The sequence below is a fragment of the Chrysemys picta genome, chromosome 8 (genome assembly GCF_011386835.1).
Source record: "Chrysemys picta bellii isolate R12L10 chromosome 8, ASM1138683v2, whole genome shotgun sequence".
Classification (NCBI taxonomy): Eukaryota; Metazoa; Chordata; order Testudines; family Emydidae; genus Chrysemys; species Chrysemys picta.
This window is the reverse complement of record NC_088798.1, coordinates 4,936,764-4,959,200: the sequence shown is the minus strand read 5'-3', so window position 1 is coordinate 4,959,200 and position 22,437 is coordinate 4,936,764.

Below are 22,437 nucleotides of genomic sequence, written 5' to 3'. Positions count from 1 at the left end.
CTGGTGTTCCACAATGGTTTGTCTGGTGTCTATGGGCCTTCTTGTGTTGGGGAGGAGATAACACCTCCATTTCACACTTGGTCATGCTTCTCTCCTGACAGGGGGGCGTTTAGAGTTACAGAGCAAACACTTCAATATCACCTTCAAAGATGGGATATAGATAGTATAGGTGAGATTAATACATGCAGCAACATACAAGCATTTCATAGCATCTAAACACATTCTTATAAGACTAATACCTATTTGGACCAAAACTAACATCCAGGTGATCTGGTCTGGTTACCAGCTACGAAGTTGTCAGTTCTTAGCTAACGCAAGAGCTGGCCTCTGGCCTGCCAGCGTCACAAACATTTCTGTTAAGACCAATCAGCCTTTCCTTACACCAGGAAGCAGACTTACTACATATTGCGCTCTCAGTGTGCACACAGAACCACACCAGGAACGGGTCACTGAGGAGAACACACCCCTCCATGCTCTCATACCACCAGCAAATACATTGTCCACCTACAGGAATGTGAGCACAACAGCAATTCACCCTCTGGCACAAGATCTTTGCTCCAAGACCTGTCCAAGCTCCTCCTTTTAAACACATTTTTTTAGGGGGACTAAACAGCACAGGAGGCTGGGATTGAGATGTGGAGCCTTTCCGGTTCAAACCTAACTCTGCGGTAGTAGTAACCAGTCATGACCATTGACAGTCCTTGCCAAATTCAGTCCAGTTCTCAGGAGACAGGTAGCACCATTGCAACTGACTGCTTTGGGCAATGGGATTTGGACCCAGGACTTTCAACTCTAAGAGCATGAGCCTCTATGGCTTGAGCTAAAGGATGAAGTCTTTTAGCTGGGAGCAATAACAAACTCATAGACGTCCTACGTGCACCAGCCACTAGAGGGAGACAAAAACACACACCCCATCCCCCCCTCACCGAGGGAAACACTAATATTTCCCAGACCTTTGGAAGCCGAGTGCCCCCTTCAGGAAAAGAGAACCTACTACAGGTGTCTTCATCCCCACTGAGTGTAAAACTTCAACCCATCATAATATAACCTTTTCTGTACCCCCACACTCTCACATGACTAGTGTGGCTTTTCATAATAGGACCCTTTCTCTTCTTCCCTACAAGCTTTGATGAACAGTGAAGTATGACATTGAAAGTAGCCACATTGTCTGTGTTAACACCCAGTGAGATGCCTGAGTCAGTTCACACCTCTCAGAGCTATTGTTTCAGGCTCTCTGCAAACTCAGGCAGATGCTGCATTGGTTACACTCTGGTCATGTTCTTCGCTACCCTAACAGCTAGAAACTTACTTTATTTTTTTTTAATGACAGCTGAGCCTGGAGAATAGTGGGGCAGGAGCACCCCCCTCCCAGGGCTTTCTACTTTGGCTTGGGACACTTTTACAGGACACTGTGGAGAAGGCTTCTGCTGTGTCTATCTGTTCTGTGGAGAAGTAACAATCTCCAGGGACCAGGGAAATCAACCTAGCACAAAATTCACTTAATTACTTTTCTGTCTGTGTGTGGTTTGTTCTCTTGGCAAAATTGCTTCTTCCTTTCCTGACCCAGACTCTGCGCTGTTTCCTCTGCACGACGTGAACTCCCCGTGCGTTCTGTCAGTCATACCCAAGGATACGATTCTGTCACGGAAGTCACTGATTCTGTGACTTTCTGGGACCTCTGGGACTTCTTCTGGGGCAGGGCTGGAGCAGCTGTCAGCCACAGGGCCACTGCAGCAGCAGCCCCAGTGGCTGGGGTTGGGTCAGCACCCCTAGGGCTGGAGCAGTGGCCGGCAGTCAGCTCTGGTGCCCTCGGAGCAGGAGCAGCAGTCCCTGGGCCTCCGGAGCAGCAGCCAGCCCCAGGCCTCCTGGAACAGTTGGCTGGCAGTCAGCTCTGGGGCTGATGGAGCAATGGTCCTTGGGCCCACTGGAGCAGCAGCCCCTGGGCATGCCGGAACAGCTGGCTGGCAGCCAGCCCTGGGGTTGGCAGAGAAATGCCCCCGGCTCCCTGGGCATGCCGGAACAGCTGGCTGGCAGCCAGTCCTGGGGTTGGCAGAGCAATGCCCCCGGCTCCCTGGGCATGCCGGAACAGCTGGCTGGCAGCCAGTCCTGGGGTTGGCAGAGCAATGCTCCCGGCTCCCTGGAGCAATGGCTGGCGGCCCACTGGAGTAGCGGCCAGGGTTGGGTCAGCTCCCCTGGGAATGGAGCAGCTGCCCCCCCTTTCCAAGGTATTTCTCTCCCCTTCCCCACCCCAGGGTATTTTTAGTAAAAGTCAGGGACAGGTCACAGGCTTCCATGAATTTTTGTTTATTGGCCGTGACCTGTCCCTGACTTTGACAAGAAATACCCGTGACGGAATCTTAACCTTAATCAGACCCTGTGGCCGTGTCAGACGATAACGATGTGTCATGGAAAGAGCTGAGCCATCCATCACTGGGAGCCACGAGCAATGTTCAAAACTCTGTTTGTTTCCCGTAGCCTCTCCCGTAGTGTGCGCCTGAGGGCATTTGTTAGTATAATCTGGACTTTGTGCTCTCTGGCGGTAAGGCCATGAATTATACAGCAACAACAACAACAAAAGACTTGAGAAAGCCCCCATCTTTCTTTCCAATTCAGCCTTCTGCTTATGCCAGAATCTATTGCACTCAGCTTTGAAACGAGGCCACCGCTGGCGAGGTGGAACACGGCAGCTGTGCACAGCGCCGTCTGGGCGGCGAAGAAGAATGTCTGCTCCAGTTAGAGTTACGGAGGGAATGTGGACAGCCAGATGGGAAGGAGCCCAAGACCCTTCATCTCCTGTGTGGCCCTCTGCCCATGCCACGGTCACTAGGCCGATAGCACCTCAAGGCTATACGGAGCGCTGCTTGGAGACCATTTATCAAGGTCTAAGTAGGTCAGGCTAATGTGAACACACACATCACTGCTCTATCCTATGCTCTGGTTAACACTCTGTTTTTAGGCCCTATTCATAGGGATAACTATCATCTCTAAAGCCCTAACTGGCCTGGGACCCTACCTGGCTATCTCTGAGGCAGTCTCTTCCTTGGTCCCTTGTGGTGACGGTTACTTTCTGTTCAGTCAGATCACGGTGGATTATAAAGCACTTTCAGATCTTCTTGTATCCTCGAGACAGTTGAAGTTGAGGGCACTATCTCAGCACCTCCCCAGGATTTGGGGTGTGGCCTTCAAGGCTGGAGCTCACTCACGTCTCACGACGTCACTGGAGCTTGGGGTTTGGTGATTGCTGGGACATAAGAACAGCCATACTCAGTCAGACCAATGATCCATCTAGCCCAGTGTCCTGTCTTCCGACAGTGGCCAATGCCAGGTGCCCCAGAGGGAATGAACAGAACAGCTCAGTCAGATCAAGTGATCCATCCCCTGTCGCCCATTCCCAGCTTCTGGCAAACAGAGGCTAAGGATACCCAGAGCATGAGGTTGCATCTCTGACCATCTTTATTATTAGCCATTGATGGACCTATCCTCCATGAACTTATCAAATTCTTTTTTTAATCCAGTTACAGTTTTGGCCTTCACGGCATCCCTTGGCAATGAGTTCCACAGGTTGACCGTGCGTTGTGTGAAGAAGTGCTGCCTTTTGTTTGTTTTAAACCTGATGCCTATTAATTTCATTGGGTGACCCCCTAGTTCTTGTGTTATGAGAAGGAGTAAATAACACTTATATACTTTCTCCACACCAGTCATGATTTTATAGACTTCTATCATATCCCCCCTTAGTTGTCTCTTTTCCAAGCTGAAAAATCCTAGTCTTATTAATCTCTCCTCCTACGGCAGCTGTTCTATACCACTAATCATTTTTGTTGCCCTTTTCTGAACCTTTTGCAATTCCAATATATCTTTTTTGAGATGGGGCAACCACACTGCATGCAGTATTCAGATGTGGGTGTACCATGGATTTATATAGAGGCAATATGTTCTTTTGTCTTATTATCTATCCCTTTCTTAATGATCCCCAACATTCTGTTCGCTTTTTTGACTACCGCTGCACGTTGAGTGGATGTTTTCAGAGAACTATCTGCAATGACTCCAAGATCTCACTTCTAGTCAAATTTTTGCATTGAAACATTTTTTTCCAGTTAACCCGGTCTTTTTGAAATGAACATTTCTCACGCAGAATCTCCAGGTTAGTGGAAATGTTCTGGTTTTCTGATCAGAAAAGCGAAGGGAAAGCTTTTTTGGTTTGATTTTTTTGTTTTTTTTTTTTGTTTTTTCCAGTTTTTTTGAGGGCGGGTTATTAAAAAAAGTATTGGTGTTTTGGTTGGGTTTGAAAACTGACAATAGGTGAAGAAAATTGTCTGTGAGAACTGAGAATGGTTGGGGGCTTTTTCACTGAACAACCAGAAGAGTTGTGCAGGAAATGTTGAAAAAAACTCAATTTGGGGAGCTCCGGCCAAATCCGGCCTCTAAGGAGAGCAGCATATTACTCACCAGTCTACAAATCCCCTTCCACCATTAACAACCCCACAGCTTTGCTAGCGAGCCGCGGGCTTTGTGCATTACTACAGTGCCCTTGGCCGCGTTCATTGTCAGCGGCTGCTCCCTCACACAATTAAAAACGGAGCAGCTGCAGTGAGTTCTATGAAACCAATTTCACCTCGGCCAAGCAAGGTAAACGGGTAGGATAAAGCCTGACGTTGATCTCATTCCGCCGGACAACTGTCAGGGATAACGGGCTCACGGAGCCTTGGAGAGGGAGACGGGTGGGTGGCCAAAGCCGCTGGCTATGAGAAGCTACATAAAGAGCGGCGAGCCGCCGAGCGGATTGTGCTTGTGGGCAGAGACGCAGGGCTTTGAATAACGCAGCAGCGGCGGGGAAAGGAATAGGGGGAATTGGAACCCCTGGTCACGCTGTGTGCCCCGGGAACACGGCAAATTGAAATGATCAGGGTTACTTTGTGTCTAGGGACAGGCCTGAGCAAGGGACCAGGCGTAAGTTGCACCATCCCCGCTGAGACACAATTCCTCCCCTCCTTGCTCGCTGCTGGCCTACACCATCAGCAAATCCCCAGATCCCCCCTGGTCGCTCAGCTGTGCGATGAATGTATAGTGCTTTCCGTCTTCACGGTGCTACCCCCCTCTCTACCCTGCCCATGCCCATCTACCGTGCTCAGCACGGTGCACACTTCGCGCCTCAGGCAAGAATCAGTAGAAGTGGATTGCAGTCGGATCTCCTCTGCCTCTCCCTCTGGCGCACTGTCTCTCTGAAGGCTGGTGCCACTTGCCAAGGAGCTGCCGGAATGGTTTATTTAATGAGGGCAGGCGTGAGTGGGGATTCACTCATTAATCAACAGGCCGCGTTTATGGCACCACCAGCCGGTTTAATGTCACTATAGCCCAGTCCCTTCCCCCGGATTCAGGATTTTAGGATGGCAGCACCTCCATTATGACCAAAACATAACTCGCCCCAGCACCACTGCCCTGCTCATCAGAGCCTGGCTGAGATCAGGCCCCGGATGGAGAGCAGATGGCCGGACCTGAACCCTGGAGAGCTGGGTGATGTTGGAGGGGCCAGGGAAGCAGCATGAAGAACTCCCCACCCTCACCTTCTACCAAGGGCATCTGCCGTCTCTCCTGCACACGGCCCACAGCTGTGTAGCTAAAGTGCAGCAGGAAGCCCAGACAGCCACGAGATGAAGGACATTCCTTTCAGGCCAACCTTTTGTTCTCAGACCTGTCCATGGGGACCCCCGCAGCTGTGACCTCCTGCCGTAATGCACCGGACCCCGGAAGGAAACGGCTGGATTTTAAAGCCAGTTCAGAATGCAGCCGCCTGCTGACTCAGCCACCACGGGCTCCCCACGGCCCCTTCATCTCTCTTGGACGCAAGGGTGCAACTTGTGCACGGAGAGGACAGGGCTTTCTTGGCAACTGGCCCACGCCTATGGAACGTGCTGGGAAGAGATCAGCATGGACATGAACCTCAGCAGCTCCAGAGTGGAGGGAAACACCCTGCTCCCCTCAGCCAGCCTGCTCACAATAGCCCCCCTGAGAAAAGGGCTGGAAGTGGCCCAGGGAAGGAAAGCGGACAGGAGGGGAACGAAGGAGGGCAGAAGGAGGCTGCCGCTAGAGGGTCCCTGGGTTGGGACCCAGAGAAGCGGGTGGGCCTGGGTCTCCCCTCCCTGCTTATACCTCACCTAGCCACAGAAGACAGTGGCCAATACAGACTGCAATTTGCCCCTGAGCTATGGGGCTAGACTGTGGGTTGCGGTTGGCCACTGAGGCAGATGCGAGTCCCAAAGACTGCTGTTAAACTCCTCCCCCCCGGAAGGGGGTGAGTCTGGAGTAGTGGGCACTGCCGGGGGCAGTGTCCTGAAGAGGACACTGCCAAGCGGAGAGCAACATGGGTCCCAGAGCAGAGCAGAACAGACAACGGACGAGACACCATGCACTGAGGGCGCTCCGTGGTGGACAGAGCTAATTCCCGGAGCAACCAGCGGTGGTGAGTCTAGACCCTGTCACACGCACCAACGTCACATATGCATAGAAACACCTTCCTGCCAAATGGAAAAGGAGGGACGGGGGAGACTGAGATCTCCTAGTCTGCATCGTGTGTAAAGTGCTCCAATACCCTGGTCATGGTCACAGTCTAAGAAACTAGATGGACAGAAAAAGCTACAAGCAGTCAGCTTCCATTGCTTGTCCTCTCAGGAAGGGCTCACCACCTAACAGGTCTGGGCGCTGAGTCCATTCAGCAAGTGAATGCATCACAAGATCAAGCTCTCATCACATGACTCAGGAGTATTTGTAGGTCTGGTTATAGCAGGGGTCCCCAAATGGCGCTGTTACACATAGTCGTACAAGTTCTTTTTATTAGCAGGTGAGCCAGCTTTTAGTCTTGGAAGAAATGTTAAGTTGTTGGTTTTCTGATGTGGTTCTTTGGGCGGCAGCTGTAGCAAGCAGCAAGGGAGTTTGATCTCTGGCTTAATGTCTCTAATGAGAGTCAATTCTTGAGGCAGGAATGCTCTATGGGAATGGGGCATTGGTGTTGAGTTGAGATTGCCCTGCATGCTGTTTGCGACCACCTCTCCTCCAGGACTGATTTTTAGGTGTAAATACATCCAGCCCCCACATCACTGATTGCTCCTCCAATGAGAGGCCAACTGGCAAGGCCCCATAGGTGGAGCTGCTGCTTGGCAGAGAGAGATGACCGCATTTTAGCTCGGATAAAAAAATAATGAGGTTTATCCATCCTCATCTACTATGGTGGCAGATGAGCATAGCGCTGTGCGGAGGATGGATGTTCTGTTTCACGAAAGGATTTTGAGACTTCAGAATCTGGCTTCATTCCAGATCAGAACAAAAGCCAAAAACTTTTAAATTCTCCATGAAGGGAAATATTAAAAAAAACAAAACGCTTTGGGTCGTTCAAAATGTTTCATTTCCATTTCAACTTGTTTAGAAAATAAAAAGTAATTCAAAATGAAAAAAGTGGTTTCCAAATGAAAAATTGAACCGTTTCATTCCAAAAATGTTGAAATGGGACATTTCAATATGGTCAGAACTCCCTCCCCCCCCCCCCCCCCCAAAAAAAAACATTCTGGCAAAAATGACCTGCTTTCGGGGAGCAGTTTCCTTTTGATGGAAGTCAATACTCCGGCAGAATATGGATCAGTCAGAGTTTCTCTGACCAGTGCTAGCTAAACACTGGATGGGGTGGGGGGAATCTTTCCATATTATAGTAACTCCATGGTTAGCACTTACCATCCCTAGAACTTCCTTCAAAAAGAGGCGTGAGCATCATTACTTGTATTCTACAGATTGGAAAGTGACTTGGCAGAGTTGGGATTAGAACCCAGATCTTGACTCCCAAGCCTGTGTTCAATCCAGTAGACTGAACTGGGTTTCACATGTGCCTTAGGCATCACTCACTGTCATAGCCAAGATACCAGAATAGATGGTCTGTTCTAACATGGTCATTTTCACGTTCACTATGGATGGACTCACAAGACGCATAAGCCTTACTCTATGAGTCAGTTTCATCTGGGCTAACGGACTGTACGTAAATGAAACATCTGTAATGGTGCCGCAGCTGCACAGAAATCAAAATCAAACAGCTGGAAAAAATGGATAAAATAAATGCTTGAGACGCAACTGGAGCCGATATTTTAGACATTCCTCATGCTACAGGGGGTAAAAATCTTTCTTGACCCACTAAAACCTTATTCGCTTTTGTCCCCGAAAGCCAAAATCATGCCCTTACAGGTGAAAGATATGCCTCATCTTTTATGTGTGTATCCTTAAATGTAATTTGTTCAGTGGCTTTAGGACAAGCGGCTAATTCTGCAATTCATTTTGCGTCCAGGGTTCTGTCAAATGGCCTTTGGATGGAATTGTGGAGATTACAAATTTTATGTAAGGTGATTTATCGAAATCGTTAGCAGTGTAACCCACTGCTATCCTTGTAATCCTCCACTGATCAGAGCAAATGCAAACAATTTTTTTGAATAAGAGGGACTTGGAAATACAAGGTTATTAAAATCTGCCGTTTTCTTTTTCTCCTCTCTCTCTCTCTCTCCTTAATGGGATGGAAACGATAATCATGAAAACACAGTAAAGCTTCTTCTTAATCGAGGAGATGCAGAAGGTGTCTAATGAACAAAAGTGGCTCTCTACTTACTTTGAATTTATATAGGTATTAATGAACACGAAAGAGGCCCTACTTTGCTAATTTCACTGCAGAGGAAATGCAAACGTTGTCTAATTCTTTTTAATGAATTCAGTATTTGCAAAAGGTGCCAGAGCTCCCATTTGCCCGCCCTCAACACCTTTTCTGAACGGGTCTAGATCTGCTTCCATTTAAATGAATGGGCATTTTTTACCATTAATCCTGCTGGAGATCTAGATGGGGCTCTCAGTCCTTTGGTCCGACAACTTCCCAAGATGCTGACTCTGGCCGTGGCCAGTGCCAGATGCTTTAAAAGAAGGTGCAAGACACCCCGGACAATTCTGGAATAACCTAGTTACAGGGGAAGTTACTGAGAAGGTGACTGTGTCCAGGGTGCCAGTCAATGCCAGCTTGGCCACTAGGAACAGGACTGAGACCACCAACTCACAGGCCAACGAACAGCCATTGGATGGTAACGGCTTCCAGTCTCTGCCAGTCCAGGCCAGGTCTGAATGCTGATCTGCCAGCTAAAGGCTCCAGATCTCATTATCCCTCCTTCTCAGCCTTCCTGTCCTACAGCCATAGGAAGTCTGGACGAGACCTCCTGGGTCATCGAGTCCGGTCCCCTGCTGTCACAGGCAACTAATCCCGCTCACAAACGTATCGAGCTGATTTGTACTCAGCACCAGCCGAAGTTGATCACTTTGACACCGTTGTATCCAGGGCCGGCTTTCGCAAGTGCGGGGCCTGATTCCTGGGGCTTGTACTCACCGGGCGGCACTTCGGATTGCCAGCCGCGGGAGGGGGGTCGCGGGGCTTGTCGCACTCCGGACGGGGTCACGGGGCTGCGGTGCTCCAGCCAGGGTTGAGGGGCCGCGGGGCTGTCGCACTCCGGCCGGGGCTACAGCCGGGAGAGTGGGGCCATGGGGCTTGCGGTGCTCCGGCCAGGGTTGCGGGGCCACAGGGCTTGCAGCGTTCTGGCCAGGGTCATGGGGCTGCGGCGCTCCGACCAGGGTTGCGGGGCCGCGGGGCTGTTGCGCTCCGGCCGGGGCTCCAGCCGGGAGAGCGGGGCTGCGGGGCTTGTGGCACTCCGGCCAGGGTTGCGGGGCCGCGGGGCAGCCGTGCTCCGGCCAGGGTAACGGGGCCACTTGGCTGCCACGCTCTGGCCAGGGGAGCTGGCCACTGAAGACCCCGGAGCGGACCGCCCCCGCCCACCGGGGTGAGTAAAAAAAATTAAAAAGGCGCCTAGGGCGCGGGGCCCTCTTAGGCGCAGGGCCTGATTCCGGGGAATCGGGCGAATCGGCCTAAAGCCAGCCCTGGTTGTATCTGCTAAATATGTAAGCAGAGCAGGAGCAAACTGTCTTTACATAAACACACCCAAGTCTCTCCCCCTCCCAGCTTGCTGTCAGGGAAGCATTCATTCAGACCCAGTTGCTTATTGTTTGGGTTCAGACCTCCTGTTTGCCCCTTGGGGTGTCTGGTCCTGATTGTCACACAAGCTCCATCTTCAAACTAGTGAGGTTGTTTGCTCCCACAACTCCTATCTGGAAAGCTGCTCCAGAACCACGTTCTTCTAACTTCCAGCCCAGAGATGAATGAACACAATGAATTCATTGCAGCCCCGAATCAATAACACAACGAATGCGTGGACACAAAAATTACGGGCCCGCTGATTTGTTTTAAAAGAAAATATTGAAAATCGTTTCCCTCTCCGCTCGCAATAATGCGTCGTGCTTTGCAAACGCTGGCTGGTAACGCAACGAATCGAACTGTGCAAGGGCCAAGCAGGGAAGGGCTGTCACGCTGCATTTCACAGACAGGGAGGCAGATACACAGAAAGGGAGTAGTGCCTTCTCAAGGCCACGTGACGAGGCGGTACAGAACCGGGACCAGAGCCTAGGTCCTCCTGTCTCTCATTCGCATGATGAGTGTGCGTTGATCTGGCACAAGTTGCCTCTCTTCGTGCAGCCAAGATTAATAGATTTTAAGGCCGGAAGGGACCATTCGATCATTCTAGTCTGACCTCCTGTATAACGCAGGCCAGACAATTCCATCCATCTTAGGGTTACCATATCTAGCAAATAAAAAAAGAGGACCCTCCACGGGCCCTGGCCCCGCTCATTTCCCCCACCCCGGCCCCGCCCCAACTCCGCCCCTTCCCCGCCCTGACTCCGCCCCCTCCTCCCTCCCGCTCCCAGCCACACGGAAAGGGCTGCCCGAGCGCTACCGGCTTCACGGTTTGCCGGGCAGCCCCCAGACCCTGCGCCCCCGGCCGGCGCTTCCCCAGTGCAGCTGGAGCCCGGGAGGGGAAGCGCCCAGCCAGGGGTGCAGGGTCTGGAGGCTGCCTGGCAAACCGTGAAGCCGGTAGCGCTCGGGCTTCGGGCAGCCCCCTTGCCTCCGGACTCTGCGCCCCCAGCCGGGCACTTCCCCTCCCGGGCTCCGGCGGCGCAGGGTCTGGAGGCAAGGGGGCTGCCCGAAGCCCGTAGTGCTCGGGCAGCCCGGCTCTTAAACAGAGCCGAAGAGTCAGGGGAGGAGCAGAGCCGCCATTTTCCCGGATATGTTTGGCTTTTTGGCAATTCCCCCCGGACGGGGGTTTGAGTGCCGAAAAGCCGGACATGTCTGGGAAAAAGAGGACGTATGGTAACCCTAATCCAGCTACCCCTATGCTGAGCCCATCCCATCCTGATCTGAAGCCAGCGAGAGCTGGAGAATCTACCACTTCCCTTGGTAGTCGGTTCCAATGGTTGATCACCCTCGCTGCTAAAAATCGATACCTTATTTGTCATTTGAATTTGTCTGGCTTCGGCTTCCAACCACTGGCTCTTGTTCTGCCTTACGCAGCTAGATTGAAGAGCCCTTTAGTGGCCAGTGTTTTCTCCTTGAGAAGGTACTTATACCCTGACATCAAGACCCCTCTTGAGTTCTGGACACCTCTCTGCTCCGAGTATTGGACACACACACAGTGGCATTCCCTGACTCCGTTTTAAGTGGCTGGGGTGTCACTGAGTGCGGCAGGGGAGACAGCGCACTTGCCCGGGAAGTCACGGAGAGCTTTATTTTCAAAGGCTCTGCTTTGAAGTGATTGGGTTCGATGTAAACCAGTGGAGCTCCGTCGAAATCAATGTATTGCAGTACTGCCCAGAGCCCACAATCACCAGGGTGTAATTGACTATCCCGGAAGTGTAATTGACTTTGGAGCACAAGAGGATCATTCGATCCCAGGACTTCTGCAGAGGTGGATGTTCTGTTTCCCTCACCTCTGATTGGCCGACCGATGAACACCATGGCAACCACAAAAGCCAAGCAGCTGGGTGAAACAATGACTTTAGGACATCTTTTAATTAACAAAGCAAGGCAGGCGTGCCAGTGGGGGAATGTACCGCCGTCCCAGGGCGGGGGGTGTGTCTCCGATACGGTGGGATAAAAAAGCGAGGCAAATAGCTCCAGGATTGAAAGCCGGGATTGAAAGGATGGCGTTCAAGAAACAGGAATGGTGGACTTTAAAAAGATGTGCTGCCGTTTGCCTCTCCTGCTGAAGGGCCCAGAGCAGAGGACCCTGGAGATTTCCCCAACTCAGCCTTGGAACGGGCAGCGGCTCCCGGAGAGCCTGGCCAATCCGCGTCGAGACCCTGGGCTGGAGTTTCAAAGTCTTTAGGTGCCTAAAAACATAGGAAAATCCGTCCCTCTGTGCTTTCTCCACCAAGTCTGAGGGACACTTCTCATCCCTCACCCCGCCCCCACAGCACTCAAAAACTATGGCAAATCATGTGGCAATCTGAATCAAGAGCAGGGTGCACGCGCTTCAGATACGGAGACCCTCCTGCTCGCCACTGGGTAGGAAGGGTGATCTAGTGAACAGTGCGCTGGACTGGGATTCAGGACGTCTGGGTTCAGTTTCTGACTCAGCTACGGGCTCTCTTGGGCAAGTCACTTAACTCTACCCCGTGCCTCAGTTCCCATCTGTAAAATGGGCATAATAGATTTAAAGCCACCTGGGACCATTAGATCATCTAGCCCCGTGGTTCTCAAACTTCATTGCACCGTGACACCCCCTTCTGACAACAAAAATTACTACATGACCCCAGGGAGAGGATGGAGGGGCAGAGCCCAAACCCAGCCACCCTGGGATGAAGCTCTCAGGCTTCGGCGTCAGCCCCGGGCCCCAGTGAGTCTAACACTGGCCCTGGCGATCCTGCCCTCTAACACTGGCCCTGGCGACCCTGTCCTGACCCACAGTTTGAGAACTGCTGATCTAGTCTAAAGAAGAACAGGAGTACTTGTGGCACCTTAGAGACTAACAAATTTATTAGAGCATAAGCTTTCGTGGACTACAGCCCACTTCTTCGGATGCATAGTGGGCTGTAGTCCACGAAAGCTTATGCTCTAATAAATTTGTTAGTCTCTAAGGTGCCACAAGTACTCCTGTTCTTCTTTTTGTGGATACAGACTAACACGGCTGCTACTCTGAAACCTGATCTAGTCTGACCTCCTGCATAGTGCAGGCCAGAGAGTTTTACCCTGCTACCCCTGTATTGAGCCTACTCATTTGTGTTTGATTAAAACATAGCTTCAAGAAAGGCATCTTGTCACGGTACTTCCCTGCCTCCCGGCTAAAACGGTCGTGAGGCACACGGATTTATAGAATCATAGAATATCCGGGTGGAAGGGACCTCAGGAGGTCATCTAGTCCAACCCCCTGCTCAAAGCAGGACCAATCCCCAGACAAATTTTTGCCCCAGATCTCTAAATGGCCCCCTCCAGGATTGAACTCACAACCCTGGGTTTAGCAGGCCAATGCTTGATGAGGGCCATATGAGTACTGAGGGAGACAGGTCATTTCCTGTGGCTTTTCAGTACAGTCTTGGCTTTATGTGGGTGTACCTAGTTGGCGTATATACAATAGGCTTTCAACCGAAGAGGTGAGGTGGCTGAATGTTTGTACCCCATTGAATAAGTGTTTGTCCAGTAGTACACTGAGGCTGTGATCCCTGACTGGAACCTGTCGTTACTAGGGTGACTTAGATCAACGTTATTAGAATCATTGATCGGTGGTGTTTGTATGCATTTATTTCTAAAGCTGTGATTTGTTTCTCCTGGATCGACCCGTTTCCTGGTTGAGGAACTCCACTAAAAATAATAGTTGAAAAATAAATCCAGGATCTTTTTCATTTATTTATGTTTGAAGATAGCACTATATGGATTTCTTATATAAAATTTCCTCTCCACCCCCACACACCCCATAAACAGACAGGGTTCAGTCCCACTGCCATTACTGGGGCCAAACTCCCAGTGAAATCCCATTCTGAGGGGAGCTCAAACGAATTTCAGGTGCCTGCTCCAAATCGCTTTAAACTCAGTACAACTGACTGACTGCAGGGGGCGTTCCACCAGGCCCTCCCTGCCGCATGCCACCTGTTCCAGGACTGGAAGGCATTTTAGCCAAATCATGCGGTCCTCTCTCAGGCAAGACATCCACTGTCATCAGGTGAAACTTCCCAAGGAGGGGGAGGCCAGTGGAAGGCCTGCCTGGGGGAGGACTGCAGAAATTCAACCTAAAGGCTTCCAGTAGGGGGATTTATGTCTCTTCTTCCCCCGGTAACTGCAGTTCAGTTCCTCCCCCAGGGTTCCAGCTTGCAGACAAAGGATTTCCGAGGGAGAATCTGACACAGGGTTAGTTTGCTCCTGAGAAGAAGCAGGATCTGTGCTTGTAAGGGTCTGATCCTCGGGATACAGCTGGAATATGATCAACAGGAACACACACACAAGTGCTACCCTCTCTTCCCCCATGTTTCCCAAATGATCCTTCCTACAGAAGCAGTTTTTTTCCCACTCCCTTCAAACAGAGCCAGCATCAAGGTGCCTTTCCAGAGCTATGCATGTGCTGTGACATTGAAAGGGTTTATCCGGAGGGGAGAAGAGAGAGAAGGAAGCTGCTCATATGCCACGGATATTTATCCCCCGGCTTAAGAACCCTGGCTGGGGGGTGGGGGTTATTCTGTCGACATCACCAAATCTCCTGGTGGCTCCGTTAAGCCTCCGAAAGGCATTCTGCTCACTGGACAGCTGCACTGCCACCGGGAGCTGCTTGACTTGGAAAAGCAACTGGAATTGTTAGAAGAGGAGCCAAAAGAAGAAAGAGAGAGAGAGAGAGAGACACTAGACAGCAGCACTGAATCAAATGTTATTCGCGGGGACATCGGCAGGGATAGAAGTGCTCAGTAAAACAAGCAGGAACGCTGGGCACTTAGGAGCAGCAGGTCAGTCCCCCAGACAAACCTGTAAAGCAAAATTGGGAGACCTATCCTCCTTTAGTTTGGTGGAGGGGCTTCCTGGTCTTTAATACAGAGGCTGGACCATGCTGTGTGTCTATTCTTGTCAGGATCACCTCCTCTGACTGTGATTTTTTTTTTAAAGCAATCTGGGGGGAGATCCTGGTGGAAGAAGTTGATGAAATGTTTGCAGAGTGATAACAAACCTGCAATGGAGTAGACCTGCATGTGTGGATATTTTTTGGAGCTCAAAGTGATCGGCTGAATTTTCCTGCTTTTGTATATTTTGTTTCCCTTTTGAGGTCAATCTCCGGGATGTGCCTATTTTGAGACTAGGGGCTAAGAATGTCTGTGTGGATTGTGGGACGAGTCAGCGTCATCTGCTAACATAATAACGCTGAGTCCAGGGAACTAGAAAAAAGTGACAATCCCTGGCAATTTTTGTTCAGGAGAGTCACTTGCTAAAAGAATCTGGAGAAGGAGAACTGATCTTTCCTTTCCAGATGACTGAAAATATCGGGAGAATTCTCTCACTCCAGCTTTCCTCTGCTGGGAGCATCCGAGAGAAACAGTGGAGAAACAGTAATGATACAGGTCAGGATTACTCCAGCACCTACTTCTCAGTAAGGAACTCCACAGGATCTGACTCGGTGCATTTCATAATGTAAAGCAAGTGTGTGTCCGTCTGCGTGTGCCTGCGCGCATGTGTGTGATCATGTAAGAACCTGCATGGCGAATCCAGCCCAGAGAGACTTTCTCCCACCGGTTTGAGTGTATGGTTCACCGAAAGCACATTGACTCTACCCTGGATCGCTACCTTTTTTAATCTCTTGGGTTTGGAGGCTTCTTTCTCCATTGCAATTATGATCATTTGCAACATCAGCGCAATCAAAGATTGGAGCACTTTCCTCTCTCAGATCCTCCCCAGCGTCAACAAGACCCTCAGCTTGGTTCAGCAGGTGGAAGCCAGCACCAGCTCGGTGGTGAGCGTCCTGCAGGACCCAAAGCAGGAGAACTACCTGTCCAACAGCCCGTCCATGAATTCCAGCAACTTCACCACCGGCCTGGACCACTTATTCCAGTATTCGTACTCGGACAATGACCAGCTCTACAAGGAGTACAAACCTCCGGCCCGGGACGCTATCCCTTTGCCCAAGGCGGTGCTCTACCTTCTCATGGCCGCACTGGTGGTGGTAGCGGTGGCATATGCCATTGTCGGCCACCTCATCAAGGACCTCGTTCACGATTTGATCGGTGAGTGCTGGAGTGACACGCTCGCAAGGCTGCGTTTAGTGCCGGGTGATGTGAGTGGCCTGTGATCTACGGGATGATTTAGGGGTCCCTTCTAGCCTTAAACTTTGACTCGAAGCCCAAAGGCCCCGCTCCCAAACCCAATGAAGTTGATGGGAGTTTTTCCATTGACCTCAATCGGGCTTTGGATCGGGCCCTAATTCCCCACTAGTCGAAGCATCTGGGATTGTAGACGGTGAGCTCCCTTGAAGGCAGATTCTCTTTGTTTGTACAGTACCTAGCACAATGGGGTCCTGATCAAGGATCGGGGTCCTGAGGCTGCTGCCACAATAGAAATAAAAGAACAGGGCAGAAGAGCTGCATGTTTGTAAAGAAGCTAAGCGCTGTCCTTTCATGCCTTTTAAATGCCCATCCTTTAAACGCTTTGTGAAGAGGATGCTATGCTAGCTCACAAGCCAGCCATTCCCCTAATCCTGCTGAAAGGTTCCTTCGGAGGAGAGGTTAGATTTGGACGCACCTGACAGTGAGCACTTAACAAAGAATCCATAAATTATCAGGAGGGATTGAGCTGGAAGAAAGTCACAAGTAGTGGGGACAAAGGCATCCTTTGTAGCCAGTGGGGTTTACACCAGGGATGGAGTTCATGCTCTAGATGCCTTGCTCCCCCACTATTTTTGTCTGAAGTCCTAAAGGATAATTCTCTGGGCTGAGTTATGCAGGAGGTCAGGCGAGACGATCGCAGGGGTCCCTTCTGGCTTTGAAGCTTACGAATTAGCCCACAATACCTTCTGATGTAATATTTTCCTGCTCATTCAATATTGTATACAAGCTCCTGGATAATATAATAAGACTATTACCTTGCTCTTATCTAGTGCTTTTCATCAGCAGATCTCAAGGTGCTTTACAAATAAGGGCTGTATCATTACTCCCATTATACAGATGGGGAAACTGAGGCACATAGAGGAAAATAACTTGCCCAAGGTCCCTCAGCAGGCCAATGGCAGAGCTGGGAATAGATGCCAAGTCTCCCGTCTTAGCCCACTGCTCTAACCATCAGGCTACACTGCCTCCCTTATTTGCCCCTCCCCTTTACTTCCTATACTGAACAGTGTTGCAATATTGCCACCGAGGTGGGCAAGAGATGTCCCCGTTGGGCTTCACTCGAGTGACCACCAGAAGAATGGACTTTAAAGTGCCACATTTAAACTTAATGAGCTCCTGGAGCTGCTGCACTCTTACTGACCTCCCGGATGGCTGAATTGACAGTGGTTTTCTAAGAAGCCTGCTGCGGCATTTAGAAAATATTCTGGACCTGAGCTGCTCAAAGTCACTGCGCTAGACCATATTATTGCAGTGCCCAAGGGGTCCAGTCAAGATCAGAACCTTGTTGTCCAAGGTGTGGTACTGCCACAGATAGACAGGCCCTGGGGAGCTCACAGTCTAGAGAGCCCTTACTCAGCAAAGCACTTAAGTGTGTGCTTAGAGGTGAAAGGTGCAGGAGGTCAGACTAGATGATCACGCTGGTCCCGTCTGACCGTAAAGGCTATGAGTCTAAGAGGTTGTGGTAGGGTCAAAGGAGAGGACACCGGACTGGCAGCCAGGAGACTGGGGTTCTGTAGCTACTGACCTCTTTTGTGACCGGGTACTATTCCCAATCAGGATAGCCACCCTTACTTGCTTTGCAAAGGACAGTGTGATCTCTGGGTGCAAAGCCCTGGATCAGCGCTAGGCATTGTTATTGTTATTAAAAGCCCAGCCCAGGTCAGCAAAGCACTAAAGCACGTGCTTAACTTTAAGCATGCGCTCAAGTGCTTTGCTGAATTGGGGCCTGAAAGCGTCCTGGATCTCAGACGGGATGGTACCTGGGTCTCCCCCAGTTATGTCAGTGCTGTAAGAGGTCGCAAAATCTTTCCAGACCCTGTTCAATATCTGGCTGAGTGCCCAGATTTCCCAAAATAGCAACCAGACATTCATCTTGTCACAACCAGAGCTCGGCCGGGCTGCAGCTCTGAAGAGAAGATCTTTTACAGCCTTTAGGATCAGACCCCCAAAAAATCTGTACGTTTCAGCCACAGGCCGATGGAAATAGGAATGACTAACTCGGGCCCCTCCAGAATCCAACACACCCAGCACGATAGAGCGAGAGCCGAAACTCCTACTGCTTATCACTCCGTGCATGTCTTCTCCCCATTTACACACTTGAAATTATTGAATCCTTCAGGGAGAGAGGCTGAGACTGTGTGTTAACCTTGTCAAGCACATCATCCTCTAAAGAGCAGGCTTCATTTGAATGAGTTTGCATAAAAGGACTTTGGGGATTGGGGCGGGGGGAGGAGGAACGGTAAATAAAGCTGGGTTGTATTAGCACGTTTTGCACAATAACTGGATTGATACACCAAGCCACAGCGCCACCTTTCTCTACCGGCGCTTCTGAGCTAATCATATTTATAATGGGGCAGATAAGGAATAAAATAATACCCAGAGAGCTGCAGTGTGGCTGGATGAGATTAAAGTATGAATAGTTAATTGCTACTTTAAATGTGCATTAAAAGACAGAGGATACATTTACCTCCTAAATAACAGGGCATAAGAGAGCCTCACATCCGGCTCTGTACACTCACACATCTATCTAATGGCTTGTTTTGGTTTTCAGCGTGATTTAAGCTTTCCAGGATACACATGAATTGTCTGGTGTGCTATGGCCCGTATTAACAGGGCATCTTTTATAATGAACTAGTGTGTGTCTGCGTGAAGGAAACACCAATCGGAAAGGGCATGAGAGACAAAGGAACTGGAACTTTTAAGAAAATCAGTAACAGCTTGTTCTGGAGCTACTGGACGATAGGAAACCCAGGGAGAGAGATGAATTACTTTGGGTGGTCCAAGAAGGTGGGGGGGAGGATGAAATTAGAGAACAGGATGTTGAATATGCGGGGGGGGGGGGGGGAATAGTAAGAGTGAGGGTTAGTAGAAGAAAAGTCCCCCAGAGAAAAGGCTGGGAGTTCTGTCGCTCAATTCATTTCAGAGCAGACTGGACAAAGCACTCAAGAATATACGGTAAGGAACAGTTCTGAAGGGGCAGATATTATAGTCCTTACTACACTCTTCCCTGGGGAGTTTGCCTGAGAAAGGACTGCAGGGCAGGGTCTAAAATACGCCAATTTCTCTTGGCCAGCTCTGATTTCTATCATCCTATTCTTACTCTGAGGGTTGGGATTTAGTGCACCCCGAGTTTCATATTTTAACCCCTGTCATGTCCATCAGAATAAAGTCCTGTCCCACAAACCCTTCCACGGGTGAATCGTGCTGGTTTCAGTGGGATTGCTCGTGGAGGAGAGTACTTCTGAGCCTGAGTGCGGATATCAGAATGGGGCCCTCTGCGGGGGCTGCCACTAAAGTCAACACACCTGCTCCGCTGAGTACGTACAACTTGTGTGAGTCACAGGTGGCAGGACTGGATCCCCGGGCAATGGCAGAGCACTTCTTTGTTCATTTTAGGGTGTTCTGCTGGGCATCACAGGTCTCTGCACAATAATCATCCCATTTGTAGGTCACAAAGCACTTTACAAAGGAGGTCAGCATCATTATGCCCATTTTACAGATGGGAAAGTGAGGCATGGGGAGGCAGAGGAATGAGGCAAAATGCTAGCGAAAACTGTAACTTGGTGCTAAGCTATATTTAATGATGGAGAAACACTCCACCCAGCTTGAAAAGGGCAGTGGAATCAGGAAATGAAGCATGACTTTAGCATTAAAATAAGATTGCATTTTCCTTTGTTGGACTGGGGTAATGTTCTACTGTATATACAGTATACATACTACAATTCATTCAATAGCTTAGGGGCTGAACCAAAACCATCTGAAGTCAGTGGAAAAACCTCCCTCTGACTTTAATGGACTTTGGACGAGGCCCACATCTGTTAAGAAAAATCAGGTGGTAACGTTTTGAAAGCAGCTCACTTGCGCTCTGGAGTAATATCAACAGACGACGTTGCAGATCAGATACAGCTTTGCATATTATGCGCCTGTCTCCAACATATGAAGAATTTAATTACTGAAGTCCTCAGGAACACGCTTCCCTAGCAGATCACCTTTATTAACAAACTATAAAAAAAAATTGACTTGGCACAGCAAAATGAGAGACTAGCCCAGTTGCCGTGGAGATACTAGTGTGTGTGGGTGGGGGTGAGTCCTGACACGGAGAGAATCCCATCCAGGTGCATCAAACAAAAAAGGATCTCGCCGTTCGTGTCTGTGGCTTGCAGGGGAGATTGCTATCTCCGGCGTAGCAGTTAGCTGTTGGAACAATTGACCAGTGGAGTCTCCATCCAGTGCCAGTCCAGGCTAGATGCATCTCTAAAAGATCCGCACTAGCTCAAACACAAGTTACTGGGCTGGGTGTGGGAATCACTGGGGGAGGTTCTCTGGCCTGCTATGCAGGAGATCAGGCTTGATGATCTAATGGTCTCTTCTATTATGCAGACCTCACCTGACATCCTCCCATGGGGATGGGCACCTCTGGGTCAGATCCTCAGCTAGAGTAAATCAGGGGCAGGGGGGCAACAAAGTCAACTTACACCAGCTGCAGTTCTGGGCTGTGAACTGCGAGATTGAAGCAATTCTCCGAACGGAATACCACTTCTGCTTGCCCTTTTGACCTGCTCAGCGTGTTTTTATATTTCTGGCTTATCTCCACGCACCACATTTCAGTTGGCTGTTAGGGAACCGTCTCTTTAAGGAAAAGAATTGTGAATTAATTTAGTGCTCCAGAAAATAAGTAACGGATAGACCCTCACTCAGTCAGGGACTGCCTTAATCAGCCCCCGTTCTGAGCCACCACACGCTGGTGATAATTCAGTCCTGGGGTTTGTTTAGGTAGAGATTGCCAATTGTGCCACATTGGGCAGAGAGAAGCATTCTGTTCTGATCTGTTCTGTTCCTTATACTGTGCCCGTCACTGTGATATCTAGGCTTGGAAGGATCAGATTTTTGTCAATAAATGTCAATGTCACCGTACACATGGAAACCAATGAAAAAATATTTTCATTGATGATCGGTGAAATTTACAGCATTTTTCTTACTTGGCCTGAGAACTTATTCGAGTTTGATTTAAGGAGATGTACTTTGTATATTTTGATGTGTGATGTTGACAATTTTTGTTTCAATGGTTATAAAGCTTTGACTTGATTCTCTAAGTCTCCTATCATGAAATAATTATCTTTCCCACGCCTGTAAAAATGTAAATAGAAAAAAATTAATTTCCGCAAACCCATAATTTTGTAAAAAGAAGAACAGGAGGACTTGTGGCACCTTAGAGACTAACAAATTTATTAGAGCATAAGCTTTCGTGGACTACAGCCCACTTCTTCGGATGCATCCGAAGAAGTGGGCTGTAGTCCACGAAAGCTTATGCTCTAATAAATTTGTTAGTCTCTAAGGTGCCACAAGTCCTCCTGTTCTTCTTTTTGCGGATACAGACTAACACGGCTGCTACTCTGAAACCATAATTTTGTGCAACTGTGAAAATGTCAATCAATATATATATAAAACACAAATTCTGCCAAGCCTAGTGATATGTGATCACCTTCTACAGTTAAATATAAAACCATAGGAGATGCTTAAATTTAAGTTTCCTCTCTATTTCTCCCCCAGTCGTGGAGTGTGAGTTACATTTTGCATTTGGACCTGAATAATAGTCATTAATAATAATCCATAGCTCTTATGTAACGATCATTCTTATGGCATGTGTTGGGCAGAAATCTACAAGATTCTGGTTCCTAAATCGTCAACAGAGAGTACGCTACGAGGAGGATTTGAAAATCTTCTGCCATCCTAAACGAATTTCCTGCAAATATGACTGGATTATACATAGAGAGCAAAGGCAAACATGGGGTCACTGTTATTAGAATACTCCCAAGAGGTCGTTGATGGATGAAAATGACATTTCCATTTAAAAATGGCATCCTACGACGTTTTGAGGCACCACATCAAACCTGCATTCTACTCAGGAGCCAGGACCTAGCTCAGCGCCATTCAGAAATGTTGGCTTAGCCCCCAGTGCCTTTTGGGCCTAATCTTGCCAACCTGGTGACCATACGGATCTAGATCGCTGCTCTATGAATCCTGGTCCATCCAGTTATTTCATTTCTGGCTCTTTAAATATATTGGTCATCTTAAAGCACAGCCTGCTAGTCACCTACCCATCAGTAATGGCCTCCAAGGCCCACGTCCTTTGGGAGAACACTAGGGAAGTTACCTCGCCAGAGTTCTGCGGCTGGTCCACATTCTGCGGCA